Raw genomic sequence first — 14,921 nt, 5'->3', positions numbered from 1 at the left:
GCTGGTTGATTGAAATACACTTTGCTTTAACTGTATTTGGTACAACTGTATTTCAACTACTTTGGCTGGCAAGCTGCAGTAAAGGCATTATTCATAATCCATTGGTTTCTTTCTGTTCTCAGCATGTAGTGATTGAATATGCTCTAGAAAAGTTCACAGGACCTCAATCAGAGGGGTTTAGGGGGTACTCCAATCATGGCCCATGGAAGCCTGGGAATACCAGGTGGCGTAGATTTAGACAGATGTGATTTTCCTGCTCCCCTCCTGTATATCTTCATCTCTCAAAAGGCAATGCTGAGAGTTTTAAAACTAATATGCGCAGAGCAGGCTGGGCTTTTCTAATCCTTACCAGGGGAATGTAATAAAAGTCGCAAAGAGCAAGACAATTCGCACCAATAAGACTAAAAATCCACATCTCGCAATGTAATATTGTTCCTTAAACTGTTATTGCATTGCGAATTTTAATTGCGCATTGCGAATTTTAATTGCGCACTCATAAGAAGTGCTTGAAGGTGTCGTAATCTTTTGGAGCAAACATAACGACTTTTTCAGTAAGAAGTTTTATTACATTGACTGCGCATTGGCGCAAACTATAAAATTCACAAACGGTCTTTCACTGTCGGAAGTGGTCGCTAAACAATTTCCGGGCTCGCAAAAGCTATATGAAATTCGCACAAAGCAAAATTTGTTCGAGCAAAGGCATAACTTTTCGCATTGCGAATAGTTTTTCCATTAGCGATTTTTATTACATTCCCCCATATATGTCTTAATGATAAGGTTTCATAAGTGAAGGCTTTATTTAAAAAAAGTATTTACTTTTATAAAAAAAAATAATGACTTGGTGTGTAGTAGAGAATTTACATAATTTCTATTAAGCATGACATAAATCAATGTATTCCATTGCAGTTATTCAGCTGGAGGTTAGTGTATGTGCTTTTACAGCTGTCATGTAGGAGAAATCTTTATCTGTCATTTTGTATTACAAGGTTCCAGTCCAATAGATAGTAATGTAGTGTTACACACACACACACACCAAAATCGCTGCCTCTCAGAGATAAGAACACAAGTAATAGCATTTACCATTGCTTCCATGGAAACTGCATATATTTCTATTCGGATGTTTCTTTCTGCATTGAAAAATATGCAAAATATGCAGAAAGTTAAATATTTAATTAACCGTAACTATTGTTTGTATATTATGATTGTACCTTAAGTCTGCTCATGCTACATTGACAGGGGTGCTTTTAGTTTAGGCTCTCATACCATAAAAGGTGAAGAACAAAACATTAAGATATATATTAATAGATTCAAAATAATATAGTATTTGTGCAATTTCCCTGTAAATGGGTAGAAAAAATAGTTTTGCAACCATTTATTGTATTTATACAATATAAATGAAATTATGTACTACCTTAAAAATACAAGTAAATGAACAGGATTGTATGATGCAAAGATAGTCCCTAAAATAATATAAAGGTAATTAAACATTTTATATTTTACTCATGTATTTCCATAAAGTATATGGACCTCATACCTCCCAACATTTTGGAAATAGAAAGAGGGACAAAATGATTTGCTTTGGGTTTTTTTTTGCCTTCCTCTGGATCAACTGGCAGTTAGCAGTGGCGGAACTACCGGGGGAGCAGGGGGTGTCACCGGGCCAGGGCCCGCACCCCCTCAGGGCCCCCTGGCAGCCCGCGCGCCACTAAAAATGTGGGCCGTACAGAGGGGGGCGGGGCCCAGCTGCACGGGGCCCAGCTGCACGTCACGCACCAGGGCCCGCCACCCTCTAGGAACGCTACTTGCAGTTAGGCAAATGTAGTGCTGTATTTAAAGGGAGGCTTTGTGATACATTTTAGGAGCTTAAGGAGAGTACCTCAGGGTGAATAAATGATGCAAAGTGCACAGAATGGGTGAAAATCACCCATTAATGTTTCATAAATGAGGCCAGCGTATTTTGTTTGCAGAGGCTGGTGTCCCTATTGAAAATTTGTTGGCACTATTCATATTTATTTATTATTCTCTGTGTGCTACATTTGAATAATCATATGCATATGAGACCCATTGCATTTGTACGTAGGATGATTATTTTTTTCCTATATGTAACATTATTTAGGCAACTATCAAAATGGCACAAAAAGTGCTTTAAAAGCCAAAGGTGTTCTGGAGTGATGCATAGTGATAATACTTGTTACAAACACCAATATAATGTCCTGCACCACTAACTTACCGATAAAGATGAAATTATATCATAAACTGCAGTTTGTACCCAAGAACATGTAGGAGATATGAAACTGCAGTGTCAATTTTGAGTTGATTATGCAACACTCTTGCCAAAATTACAAATGTTTATCAAATGTTTATGCAGGTATGGGATCTGTTATCTGGAAGGCCATCTCCAATAGACTCCATTTTAATCAAATAACTAACATTTTTATGAATGATGTCTTTTTATTTATAATTTTAAACAGTACATGTATTGGACCTGTTATCCAGAACGCTTAGGACCTGGTGTTTTCCGAAAAAAAGATATTTCCATAATTTGGATCTTCATACCTTAAGTCTACTAGAAAATGATTTAAACATACGATAAACCCAATAGGCTAGTTTTGCTTCCAATAAGGATTAATTATTTCTTAGTTTCGATCAAGTACAAAGGTACTATTTTATTATTACAGAGAGAAATAAAATAATTTTTAAAAATGTTGATTATTTGGATAAAATGCAGTCTATGGGAGATGGCCATACCATAATTCGGGGCTTTCTGGATAACAGGTTTTTGGATAACCCTATACCCTATACCATGTACTTGATTCTATCTGAGATATACAGTAATTAATCCTTATTGGAAACAAAACAAAAAAAAAATATTCAAAAATGGCAAATAATAAAAAATATAAAATGAAGATCTACTGCAGATTGTGTAGCATACTCTACATCACACCAAAAGTTAATTTAAAGGCGAACGACCCCTTTCATTTAGCTTATTATAATGCAAAATAATAGCATATAGTAAGCCAATTAAGAGCAGATAAACTTTTCTATACTTTGAATGCTTAGGGTAGGGACACACTGGGCGATTTGGGGAGATTTAGTCGCCTGGCGACTAATCGCCGCGACTTTCCACGACCAATCTTCCCCGAATGCCTCCCCTCACTCTGCGCCTGGATAAAATGAAAAATCGCCTGCGCTAATCACACGCGGCGATTTGTTTTCCGAAGTCGCCCGAAGTTTCCTCGTGAGGCAACTTCGGGCGATTTCGGAAAACGAATCGCCGTGTGTGATTAGCGCCGGCGACTTTTCATTTTATCCAGGCGCAGAGTGAGGGGAGGCATTCGGGGAGAAAAGTCGCTGCGATTAGTCGCCAGGCGACTAAATCTCCCCAAATCGCCCAGTGTGTCCCTACCCTTAACAAGCTAGTAAAACATGCAGCAAATAATATCTGGCATCACTTTATCAAAGTCTGGGTCCCTTTGTTTTTTTCTATATATGTTTCCAAAAATTCACACAGGAAATTGTCACCTGCGATAAATCGCGGTTACTACAGGTGACAAAACATCACTTGTTTCCTTCCCATTGGCTAAAATGCTAATTTCTATTGTTGAAGCATACTTGGAAACTTTGCATATGTTTCCCCACTAGCAGGAAGTCAACAAGGGCCTTTTTTACTGGCGAAAAACGTATTGTGTGCCTAAGACTTATATCCATAACAGAATATATAGTACATTTTTAGTATGGTCAAATGCCACCTAAGAGCACTTATTGAAGAAAAAAGAGAAAAATGCTTTTGGAAAAAAATCTTTGCATAGTATAAATTAAAAAAAATAATTGATTTCATAAATGGGAGAAGTTTTCAAACTGAGAGAAAAATGCCATTTTCACTAAGATTTCTGATGGAAAACATTTTGTAGGACAGTAAATCTGCTCCTGTGTTCTAACAGAATGCGATTATTTTAAACTGTGCAGCTGTAGGATAGTTAAACCAGTCAAACCAGTGGCAATATTCAAATTACTGATTGCAGAGATCTGGACAACATCAGTGTTTCCAATTAATGGATGCATGTTCAGTAACATATCAAAGTATGAAACCACATGTAGTGAAATATTTTAAGGACTGGCAGCCTATGAAGGCTAGCTGGGAGCAGCTGAGCGAGTTTGGTAGGTCAAAATATTCTATCAAGGAAAGAGAAAGTTTGATCTGTGGAGTCTGTAAGCATAAATGGGAGGTTCATCTTTTATTTGTGCTTGCATCAAAATTGATTTGGAAATGTATAACATTTCATTTGCCTTTCTTTTGTACAGTATTTCAAAGCAGAAGGATGACACAAATACTGCTGCCAGGAACTCTCAGTTTGCTGTTGCACTGCAGCTCCTAGCCAGTTCTATCAGTGCACAATTTGTGCAAGTGGGCAACCATGTACAGTACAATACACTCATTATGCATTTCTGGCTATATAATTCACTACACGTTTGAATACATAGTGGTGTGCAACAGTGAATCTAATTTACCATTAGAAAATGTAATTTCACCTTCATTACTCTGTTGGATGACCCCTAACTGATTTACCATTCACTTGAGAAAACGCCCCTACATTAACATGCTCTGTTGCATTTTAGAAAACTATTGGAAGCACCTTAAAAACATATTGTTTATAGGGGGTGGGCAACTGCCGGTTTCATAACCTATTGCACAAAAATGAAAAATATATAAGCAAAATATGATGTGTTTTGCGTTATACTTGCAGTTACATTCACAAAAAACAGAAAACCCTATGAGTATGTTTTAAAAATAGTTGTGTTATTTATATTTGTGAAATATTAAGTACATTGTACATTAAGATACTTGTTTACAGGATTACTGGATAATCTTATTGTTTTTGTATCTGCACAGAAATACAGCTCATTTGAATAGGCCTGTATAATCTAGGTACCGAATATGTATAGTTTTATAAAGATTTCTGACTTGAATAGATAAAAATTCACAGCAGCATAATACCAAATTATACCCCAGTACTTCAGTCAGTGCTTTATTGGTGAGAGGTAGGATGAGAGTAGCAGGGGACACAGACTACTACAAGGCTCTGTCCTTACCACCTGCCCCATCAAAGGTCAGGTTTGCTGTAAGGGGGGCTGCGGATGACCTGTAGTGAATGCAAAATTGCTATTTTTTTTATGGAAAAAACATTTTGCTAGGGGGCCCGATCCTCCAATATTTTGCCACAGGTAGATTGTGCCAATTTCTGAACTTTTCATATTGCCTTGCAGTTCATAAATTACTCTTATTGGTAAAAGACTAGCACAGCTGTATCATGGACATATGCATGACTAGGGTTGGATCCCAGTGGGTTCACCTGGGCCCTGCCTACACAGGTCCACTGCCTGCCAAGTATTTGCAGTGGGGAGATTGGTTTGCAACAGCCAATAAGCAGGTATGTGGTTGAGCAGGCAGCAGGCCAAGAGAGGAAAACCCTGTTCTATGGACATACCCAGTATACAAGGCAGCAATTACCTTTATTTGTAATATCAGTAAACCACATTTTGTAATCCCACTATTGTCCTTGCCAAATGTTATCTTGCAAAAAAGCTGACAAGCAATATTTCCTATTTTATTCTCTCTAATAGTAAAATATATGTTATACTTTTTCCTCCATTTATTTCTGGGGGATTAAGGGAATGGGTTTTCACATACTAACAGAGGGGGAAGGGATATCAGAAACAAGTGCAAAAAGTATGTTTTTAACATCCCTATATGACACCATATACATTAATGTGATTTTTTTCTTGACTTTTTGTTTGCATTCTTAATATTTGCACTTTTTACATTTAAACATGTAAATAGGGTGTTATTGTCTATATGGCTAAACTAAACTGGGGTCTGATATTTAAATATAAAAATAATTTCTGTGCTTTTGCTCTGCACACACAATTCTGATTCTTTAAATTGGCCTCACTGAAGAAAGAGCTCAGCAGCAGCTATTAATTATACATCTGCTGTTTATTTGAGACAGATGGGAGCTAAAATGCCCACCTACAATAATAAAGCTCTGAATACTTTTCATCCAGTCCTGTTCACAAAATGATATTGTGACTCAAATGTATTGTATAAAAGATCAGGCCAAATACTGATTATTGTCACCTCTTGATACTATTAAAAACAAATGTCCAACCATCAGAGCTCAAACTAGAAGCACATGCCTTGGGCTCAATGGTCAGAGGGAGGAGGACAAAGCAAACCGTTTGAACCAAGCAGTAGGTGGATGGGCATGAGATGGGAGGGAGAGAACTGTATAGCTGGACTGAGAAGGGAGTTGCAAGTAAAAGAGCAGTGGGTAGGGTGGTTGGGGGGCAGGCAGGGCATTGAGACCAGTATTGGGGAAAATGAGGGCCACTTCTCTTTGGCCTGGTCTGCCTGGTTTACTTGAATCTAAAAGCCGTGAGATAACAGGATGTAGTAAGCCTGCTAAACCTGTGCAGAGCTTACAGTATCTAACCACCCCCATCCAGGAACGAATGATCAGACACACAGAAGAGAATTTCTCTCATATGTCACAGTAAGAAAGGGAGAATAACAGCGGACCAAATACACAACCTGGGGGCATTCCTTGGAAAATAACATGCTACAAAATGTATAAGTATTAAAGCAATTAATAAAGAAGGGATTGATCACTAAACACAATATAAAACCCAATCTAATATAGATATCTGGATAGATATCTGGACTCTTGCCAGTATCCCAAGTTCATATTGATACAACATTTGTACAACAGAAACTTCCATTGCAAGGAAAGGAAATGTATACAATATATACAATATATAGAATCAGTTTTATGTAACATTTGTTCTCTAGCAGTGGGATTTTGATTTCAGGGTGCTTTTCTCACAGAGTAGAGTTTCTGTGCATTGTTCCAGATGTTGTTACCACTTTCAAAAGAAAACAAAGGCTGCTTTTCATAAGTTAGAAAAAAATAAAGCATCATCTGCATCCTCTTCAATTCATGGGCCATAAACCACAAACTAATGGCCAATTAAGCATATCTACCAAAAGATACTGGGTCATTTTATCTTCCTTTGAATCTTGGTAAATAGGTGAAAAACACTAAAAGCCTTTAAGGGAGTGCATTTAAATTTTATACCCCAATATAATTCTACTAATGTTGACTCGCACAGTTAATAGACATTAAAGGATTCCTATTTCTGCTAACAGTACAGTTATCTAGCCTGATAGTACAATTAATTATGTTGCTATGCAGTAACTCACAGCATGGAACATTCCATGTTGTCTTTTTCAGGGAGCCACATGAGTTACAAAACAATTTACATTAATTGAACATTTTTCCTAGTTAGAATTTAATTTTCCTATGCACATTAGAGTGCCCTGCTTTGCTCTAATATAGCCACAACATTCCAGTTCAATTAACCTCTTTCTTTCATGAAAAACAAAAAAATCCAAAACCTGTATGTAGCACTGTGTTTTCAGTATCTTATAGAAATATCTCTGACCTATACAAAGAAAGAGAGGAACAATCACCTGTGACAGTGGTCTTACCAGCCAAGTGTTTTAATGATATAGGTATAGAAATGTTTATCCAGAATGCTCTGGGTTTTTCAGATAAATGGTCATTCTGTCATGTACACATAAATCATTTACACATAATTAAACCCAATAGAATTATTTTGCCTCCAGTAAGGATTAATTATACCTTAGTTGGGATCAAGTACAAAGTGTTTTATTTTTACAAAGAAAAATGAAATCAATTTTTAAAATTTCAATTATTTGATTACAATGGAGTCTATTGGAAATGGTCTTTCCATGATTTGGGAGGAACGAGAAAAGGTAAAATCACAAAAAAATAAATTGATATTTAAAAACATTCACATTGAGTTATACATTGGTGCCAACTTTATTGTTAGTTAACAGAAACACATTTTATATAACTGGGAGGTCTGGCAAGACAGGAGACAATATCACTACAATATCAATAAAAAATCTATTAAAAAAAAATCAGCAAAAATCCCAATTTGGAAATAAGAGGGGCATTATTGAGGACAACATGCATACCCATTAACCGTGAATGCTGGGCAGAAATAAATGCAGTACATAAATGCAATAACAGAAAAAAATTTATTCTTTAGATCTGTGTTATTTAAGTTTCCAGTTCCCCTTTCACCAAATACACATTTGAATCCAATTTTAAAGTGGCTTTTTAGCCCTTTTGCTCTATTGAACCTAATGCAGCACCATAATATTCCACAAATCCCTGAAGCTATTAAATCCTGAACACTGTAGGATCTTTAATGTATTTGGCATTTTATACTTCATTTAGGGTTCACAATGATTTATTGTTCTTTATTTATTTTTCTTATTTATTCTTGGGCACTGCTGAAGGAATTATCTTGTGCATAAAGTACAATGATGGTTTGTTTTTTGGTTTATTTGGTACAGTTCTTCTGAACTGTAAAGGGTTAGAATTATTTTTCACCAGTACAAAAAAATATTATAATATATTATATAATTATTCCTGCAACCACAGAAGTTTCCTAAGGAGGAATGTAATTTATCATTCAGACTCTTCACTATTTAGACAATATATATTCACGGAACAAATAAATATTTATGCTGTCTCCAGCTAAGATTTCTTATCAGCAATTTTATAATTTGATGCAACATTCAGTCCCCATGGTTATTTGGCATCTCGTTCTCAGTGACAATGATTGTGATCAATAAAATATTTTCTTGATTACCTTGAAGTCTCCTTTTTGGCTCATTAAACAAAATATTTTTCTTGCACATAAAAATAATCACCAGCCTGCAGACACAAAAGATATTGGCTGCATACATTAATGAAAACAATAAATAATTTTTTAGGAAATTTAGGAATCATTTATAATTTTATAACAAGAAAATGTTATTAAATGTTGCTTTCCTTAGCTCCATTATAGGTTCTACCACATCATACCATAAAATGTGTTTAGTCAAGAGATAGGCAAGCTCTTTAGATGAGCTTGATTTACGACATTCAACCTCCACCAAAATATATGTTCATATGCACCTTAAAAACACATTACCCAATTTCATGGTCTTTCCAACAACTTTTCTTTATGGTAAAGATGGGGATTTCACTTGATAATTCCCAGAAACAGCATTACACAGTGTACCTAACATATCCCCATCTTTTCCTTTATGGGAAAGATGAGGAGTTCACTTGATAGTATTGTCCACCCAGGGTCCATAAATGCTCATCTCCTTGTTGTCACTCCATGCCTCTTGGTGTGTATTAAATCTCATTAACTATAGGTGGAATAGGCTCTACTAAGGGTGTTATCACACTATATTAGTTTGCAGACACAGTATTACAATACGGTGTAACTGACATTTGGACTGTCACAGGGTGAAAAGTCCCAAACATTTAATTGAAGTCCACTACTGTAGAGGTTGTGGGAAATAACATAATCTTCTGTATTATGTACTAACTGTAGGTATAAATCAGCTACATATTAAAGCAAATCAAAACTATGTGTACAATGATGTAGCAATTTGCCTATATATAAATTCTTTTGATTTGTGTCATCTGTAGAAATAGCAGAAAAGGGGATCAAGGGGGTATCTTTACCCACTGTTTCAAAACACGCACCATCCACTGCATGGTTCCAACTTTCAAATACAAATTTAGAAACAGATGAGGAAAACACAGTGCTTTAGTCTGCAATCACCTTTAATTGGTGTAGTAACACAACATGTTTCGGGAACTAGTCCCTTACTCAAATGAACCCATACCACATACAACACACTGGAATACCCTCAAAGGCCCTCCCCAGTGTAACAAGTGATATCTTTTGATTGTAGGGTCAGATCCATCTCTCAAGTTTTTTTTGTATCAAAAAATGTCTTTATATCCAAGTGAATGTCCATTCAATTTACAATCTGTTAATTACCTATTAAGTTAATTTAAAATACATACGTTAGGCATTGCATAAAGCCTATCTAAATCCACAAATAGACACTGCAAATACGCCTTTCTAAAATACAGAGAGCAAACATGTAGCTTACTACTTAATCATCAAGAAATTTGCTACACTTACTTTTGAAGTTTCCTTTTCTATTGCTGAAACCTGCATAGAATAAGGATACAATAAAGATTTATTAAAGGAAACATTTGTAGCTAAGTTTGTCATTAAACCCTTTTTGGTTGCATAGTGTCCGGCAACCTTATCCATTTATTTTTTTTCTGCAACAGTATCTTAACGCTATCACCTCCCCTAGAGAGAGGTTCCACTTTATCCAGAACTTGCCATCTTACTTGTGAAACATGATGTTTGGCTTCAAAAAATGCTTGGCTAAAACGGATTCATTAGGTTTTTTAGGGTCAAAGTTTCTAATGTACCCTTTGTGTTCACCTATATGTACTCGTACTGGCCTAGTTGTTTAGCCCACGTATGCATACCCACAAGGGCATTTAATCAAGTGCACAACATATGTACTTTGACACGTAGAATATGTTTTTACTGGTGGCTCACTTGATTTCCTTTTATGATGTAATTACATAGCCCACAGTTTAGACAAGGGAAAGTTCCCTCTTTTGGTTTACTTAGATATCTAGATGTTTTATTCTTAGTAATAAAATCTGAGCTACAGAGGTTATCTTTTAATGACCTGCCTCTTTTGTAGGAAAAAAGGGATTTTTCTTTAAACAAATGCCCATATGTTGTATCAATTTGTAAAGCAGATCACTACTTCTTGATAACACATTCTGTTGCATTACTCCTAAAGACAACGGTAGATACAAATGGTATATGATTATTTGTTTTATTATTATACTTGTTCTCAAGTAGAGACTTGCTTGGAGTTTGTTCAACTTGGAATGCCATTGCTTGCATTCCTATTATACCCTTTTTGTGAAAATCTTTCAATTAAATCCCCAGCGGCTTTTTTGTATCCTTCTGTGTTACTTGTCAACCTCCTCAACCTCCTCACTCTAAGGAATTGTCCTTTGGCGATACGTTTTTTAACCTTAGGATGATGGAAGCTCTGTACTCTAAGGAGGTTGTTTCTGTCCATAGGTTTACGGTAAAGATTTGTCACTATCCTCCCATAAAGTTACATCCAGAAAATGTATGGAATTACCTGTATATTTGTAAATATAATGCTTTGATAGCTATTAGCTCTTCTAGCATTTCCTGAAATGTTGCTTCTGACCCAGACCATACTAACAGGATGTCGTCCACAAACCTGAAGTATGCTTTTATGTATTGACCAAACTTTGTGTTATTCAAAAATAATTCTTTCTAATTTATGCACCACTATACTGGCAAAAGAGGGTGTTTTTGCCAATAATACTGGTCCCCAAACCTAAAGTAATTTTTACCTAATACCAACTGTAGGCAATCAAGCAGTAAAAAAAAACTGTAGTGTGGGGTAAAGAGGTTTCTAACAATGATTCTTCAAAAATATATCTTAATCCCTCCTCTTGGAGTATCGAAGTATATAGACTTTGTATGTCTATTGATGCTAATACAATGTTTTCCAAGTTCTCTAAAGTGGACAACTTATTGAGAAGATCCGTTGTATCTTTCAGACAAGTGTCAATCTTTTACAGAAAGGTTTATATCAAAAACTTTGATATACAAAAATTAATTTATTGATATTCACATTTAAAAAAGTATCCAGTACATACTACCCCACATATCCCACCTTACGCGTTTCGCACCCTCTGGCGCTTAGTCATAGGTGTGTCTGTCAGTAAGCGGTCGAGTACAGAATTTAAACCCAAGTAATCCCGCCCCTTTTTTGTTTAAAACCAATCAAGGGTCACAAGCAATTATCCCTGCTTCGTATTTGTTAACCCATAGTGCTTATACAGGGTGTATGTACCATTTCAGTTATATAATAGTTTAAAGTTATACATTGTATTCAAATTATTCACTAACAACACTGTATTTTAGCAGTATATATTCATTTAACTTACAAACCAATTAGTTAATCTCTAACTTTGCACATACTCCATTATTACCAGAATTATGTAGAACGTATACACTGTCATCATTATCACTGCATTCCATTGGTGGTATTATACTGTATAATAAGTATATTCCTTTATCATTTTAAACATTCAGGTGTAGCATGTAGCAACCGCGTTCCTAAATGAAAAATCCAATATACTTCTCTCTTCTCCAAAAGTTTCTGATGGTCCCCTCCTCTTATTCCCCTCCGCTGCATATTGCAAAGTGCTTAGTGATATTACTTTTCTCCACTGTTTTGGGGTTCTTAATTTGACTTAAATGTTCCCTCGCTCTCTCCTTCAATTTTCTACCAGTACACCCGACATATTGCTTGCAGCACTTCAAACAAGTGATCAAATAGATCACAAATGCAGTGTTACAATTAATATAACCTTTAATTACAAACTCCTTTCCTGTTACTGTAGACTTAAATTTCTTAGACACTTTCATATGTGCACAGGTAATACATCTGCGACTACCACATTTGTAATTACCCACGGACATAAGTGGTCCCATATCCTGTTTCTTAGATTCCATTTTAAATAAGCTGGGTGATAGCATGTCCTTTAAGGTGGGAGCTCTTTTGGGGACAATATTAATTCCCGGGCTCAACACCTCAAAGAAGTGTTCATCACCATAGAGGATAGGCAGAAATCTCTTTATAATTTTAGATATCTCAAAAAATTGTTTGCTATATCCAGTTGTAAGTGCCACCTTTTCTGACCAAACTTGACTTTTCCCCTTAGTCCCAGTCCCTTTGAGCAAATCCCCCCTATCACTACTTCTTGCTCTCTGTAGGGCTTTTTGTACAATTTTCTGCTTGTATCCTCTTTCTAAGAACCTCCTCTGCATATCTCGTGCCTGCCACCCAAATTCTCCATCCGTTGAGCAAATCCTTCGAAGTCTTAGGAACTGGCCAACAGGTATGCCTTCTATCAATCTCCTTGGGTGGCATGACGAGGCATGCAGTAGGGTGTTCCCACTGCATGGTTTACGAAATATACTTGTGGCTATTACCTTACCCTCTGTTCGCAGTGTCACATCCAAAAATTCTATTTTATTTAAACTGAACTCACTGGTGAATCTTAAATTCAGCTAATTTCTATTAATATCTCTCACAAAATCGTCAAATTCCTCCTGGGAGCCTTTCCATATACATAATAAATCGTCAATATAGCGCAGGTACAGCCTTAGGTGCCTATTCTGTTCCAAAGTGATGTATGTCTCCTCCCACCAAATACAAATTTGCATATGAGGGGGCAAATTTAGCACCCATAGCTGTACCCCGCTTTTGTAGATAGAAACAGGCATCAAATACAAAGTAATTGTGCTCCAGGAGGAACTTGACGGCACTCAAGAGGAATTGTATCATTTTCTCTGAGTAATCACTATATTTGATCAAATGATACTGGATTGCACTTAGACCCTCAGTATGAGGTATTGAGGAATATAGGGAAACTACATCAAGCGTACCCCATGCACGATTCTCTGCCCATCCAGTATCATTTAATCGCTGTAATACATGTGTAGTGTCCCTAGTATAGCTGTCCAAACGCCCTACCAGGGGCTGTAGGTGTGCATCAATCCATTCGGAGAGATGTTCATTTAAGGAGCCAATTCCAGAGATAATTGGTCTACCCAAAGGAGGTCTCTCTTTTTTATGAACTTTGGGCAGGTGATAGAAGGTGGGGATAGTTATCGACCGCGGGATTAAATAATCTCGCAATACCACATCTATCACCCCATCCTCTACCCCCCTTTCAATCAAACTCTCTAATTCCAACTGGAACCTTTTCGTAGGATCCCCTTTTAGTCTCACATATGCCTCTTTGTCATTAAGCTGTCTAAGGGCTTCTGCTCTATACGTCATGGAGTCTTGTATAACTACCATGCCGCCCTTATCTGCATTTTTGATTGTTATACTTTGATCTCTTTTTTAGAACATTCAATGCTTGTTTCTCTTTCTCACTCAGATTAGTTAACCTATCCCCCTGTCTCCTAACTTTAGTATCGAGTTCCCATAGGCTCTCTTCAACTTTCTTCTGGAATTGTTCTATCAGGGGGCCCCTCAACTGTATTGGGTAAAAATCACTTTTATTTTTAAATCTCACATTGATATCTCTCCCCTGATCAGGGTTTTCTCCCTCTATTCCTATTCCCTTATTCAACTGTGCTATCTGCAAGAAATGTTTTTTAAGTACAACTCTACGTACAAAGTTATTTACATCCACAATTGTGTCAAAAATAGTAAAATTCCTATCTGGTGAAAAAGAAAGTCCCTTGCTCAATACTTGTACTTGAAGTGGTGCTAGGTCCTTTGAAGACAAGTTCAATACTTTCTCAGATTTTTCTTTCGTAGGACATATCGATTCTTGTCCTCCTATTCCCTGGTAGGTTCCTCTGGTTGTCGTTTCCACAGTTCCCTGTTTGCATTTTTCTGTGTCCACTGGCCAGTGCCCGTATGACCTTTCTTCAAAAAATGATGTTGCTCTCCCACAAATACATCCCTCGCCTTCTCACTTCTGTTACTCTGTGAAGAGATAGGGGAAGAGCCAGCAAGGGAACCATCCAAAGAATCTCTATCCACACTTGAAAAATCTTTGTCACAATGGGTTGTAAATACTTATCCACATATTGAGCTAATGGTTCCAAAATGGATCCCATACTGACAACGATTGGTCTGCCTGGAGTATTAAGTAATCTTTTGTGAATTATAGGCAAAAAGTATATCACTGGGGTCACTGGATGCTCTATTAAAAGGAACTCTAACTTTTTTAGTAATTACCCAATTTAACTCTGCATCAAGGACAACTTGTTCTACTCTCTTCACTTCCCATACAGGGTCATGGTCAATCATTTCAAAATGGTCTGTTACCTGCAACTGATTTAGTGCTTCTGATACATATGCATCAGTATCCATAACC

Source organism: Xenopus laevis, chromosome 3L (genome assembly GCF_017654675.1).
Source record: "Xenopus laevis strain J_2021 chromosome 3L, Xenopus_laevis_v10.1, whole genome shotgun sequence".
In the NCBI taxonomy this organism is placed as follows: Eukaryota; Metazoa; Chordata; class Amphibia; order Anura; family Pipidae; genus Xenopus; species Xenopus laevis.
This window is presented reverse-complemented; position numbering follows the sequence as displayed.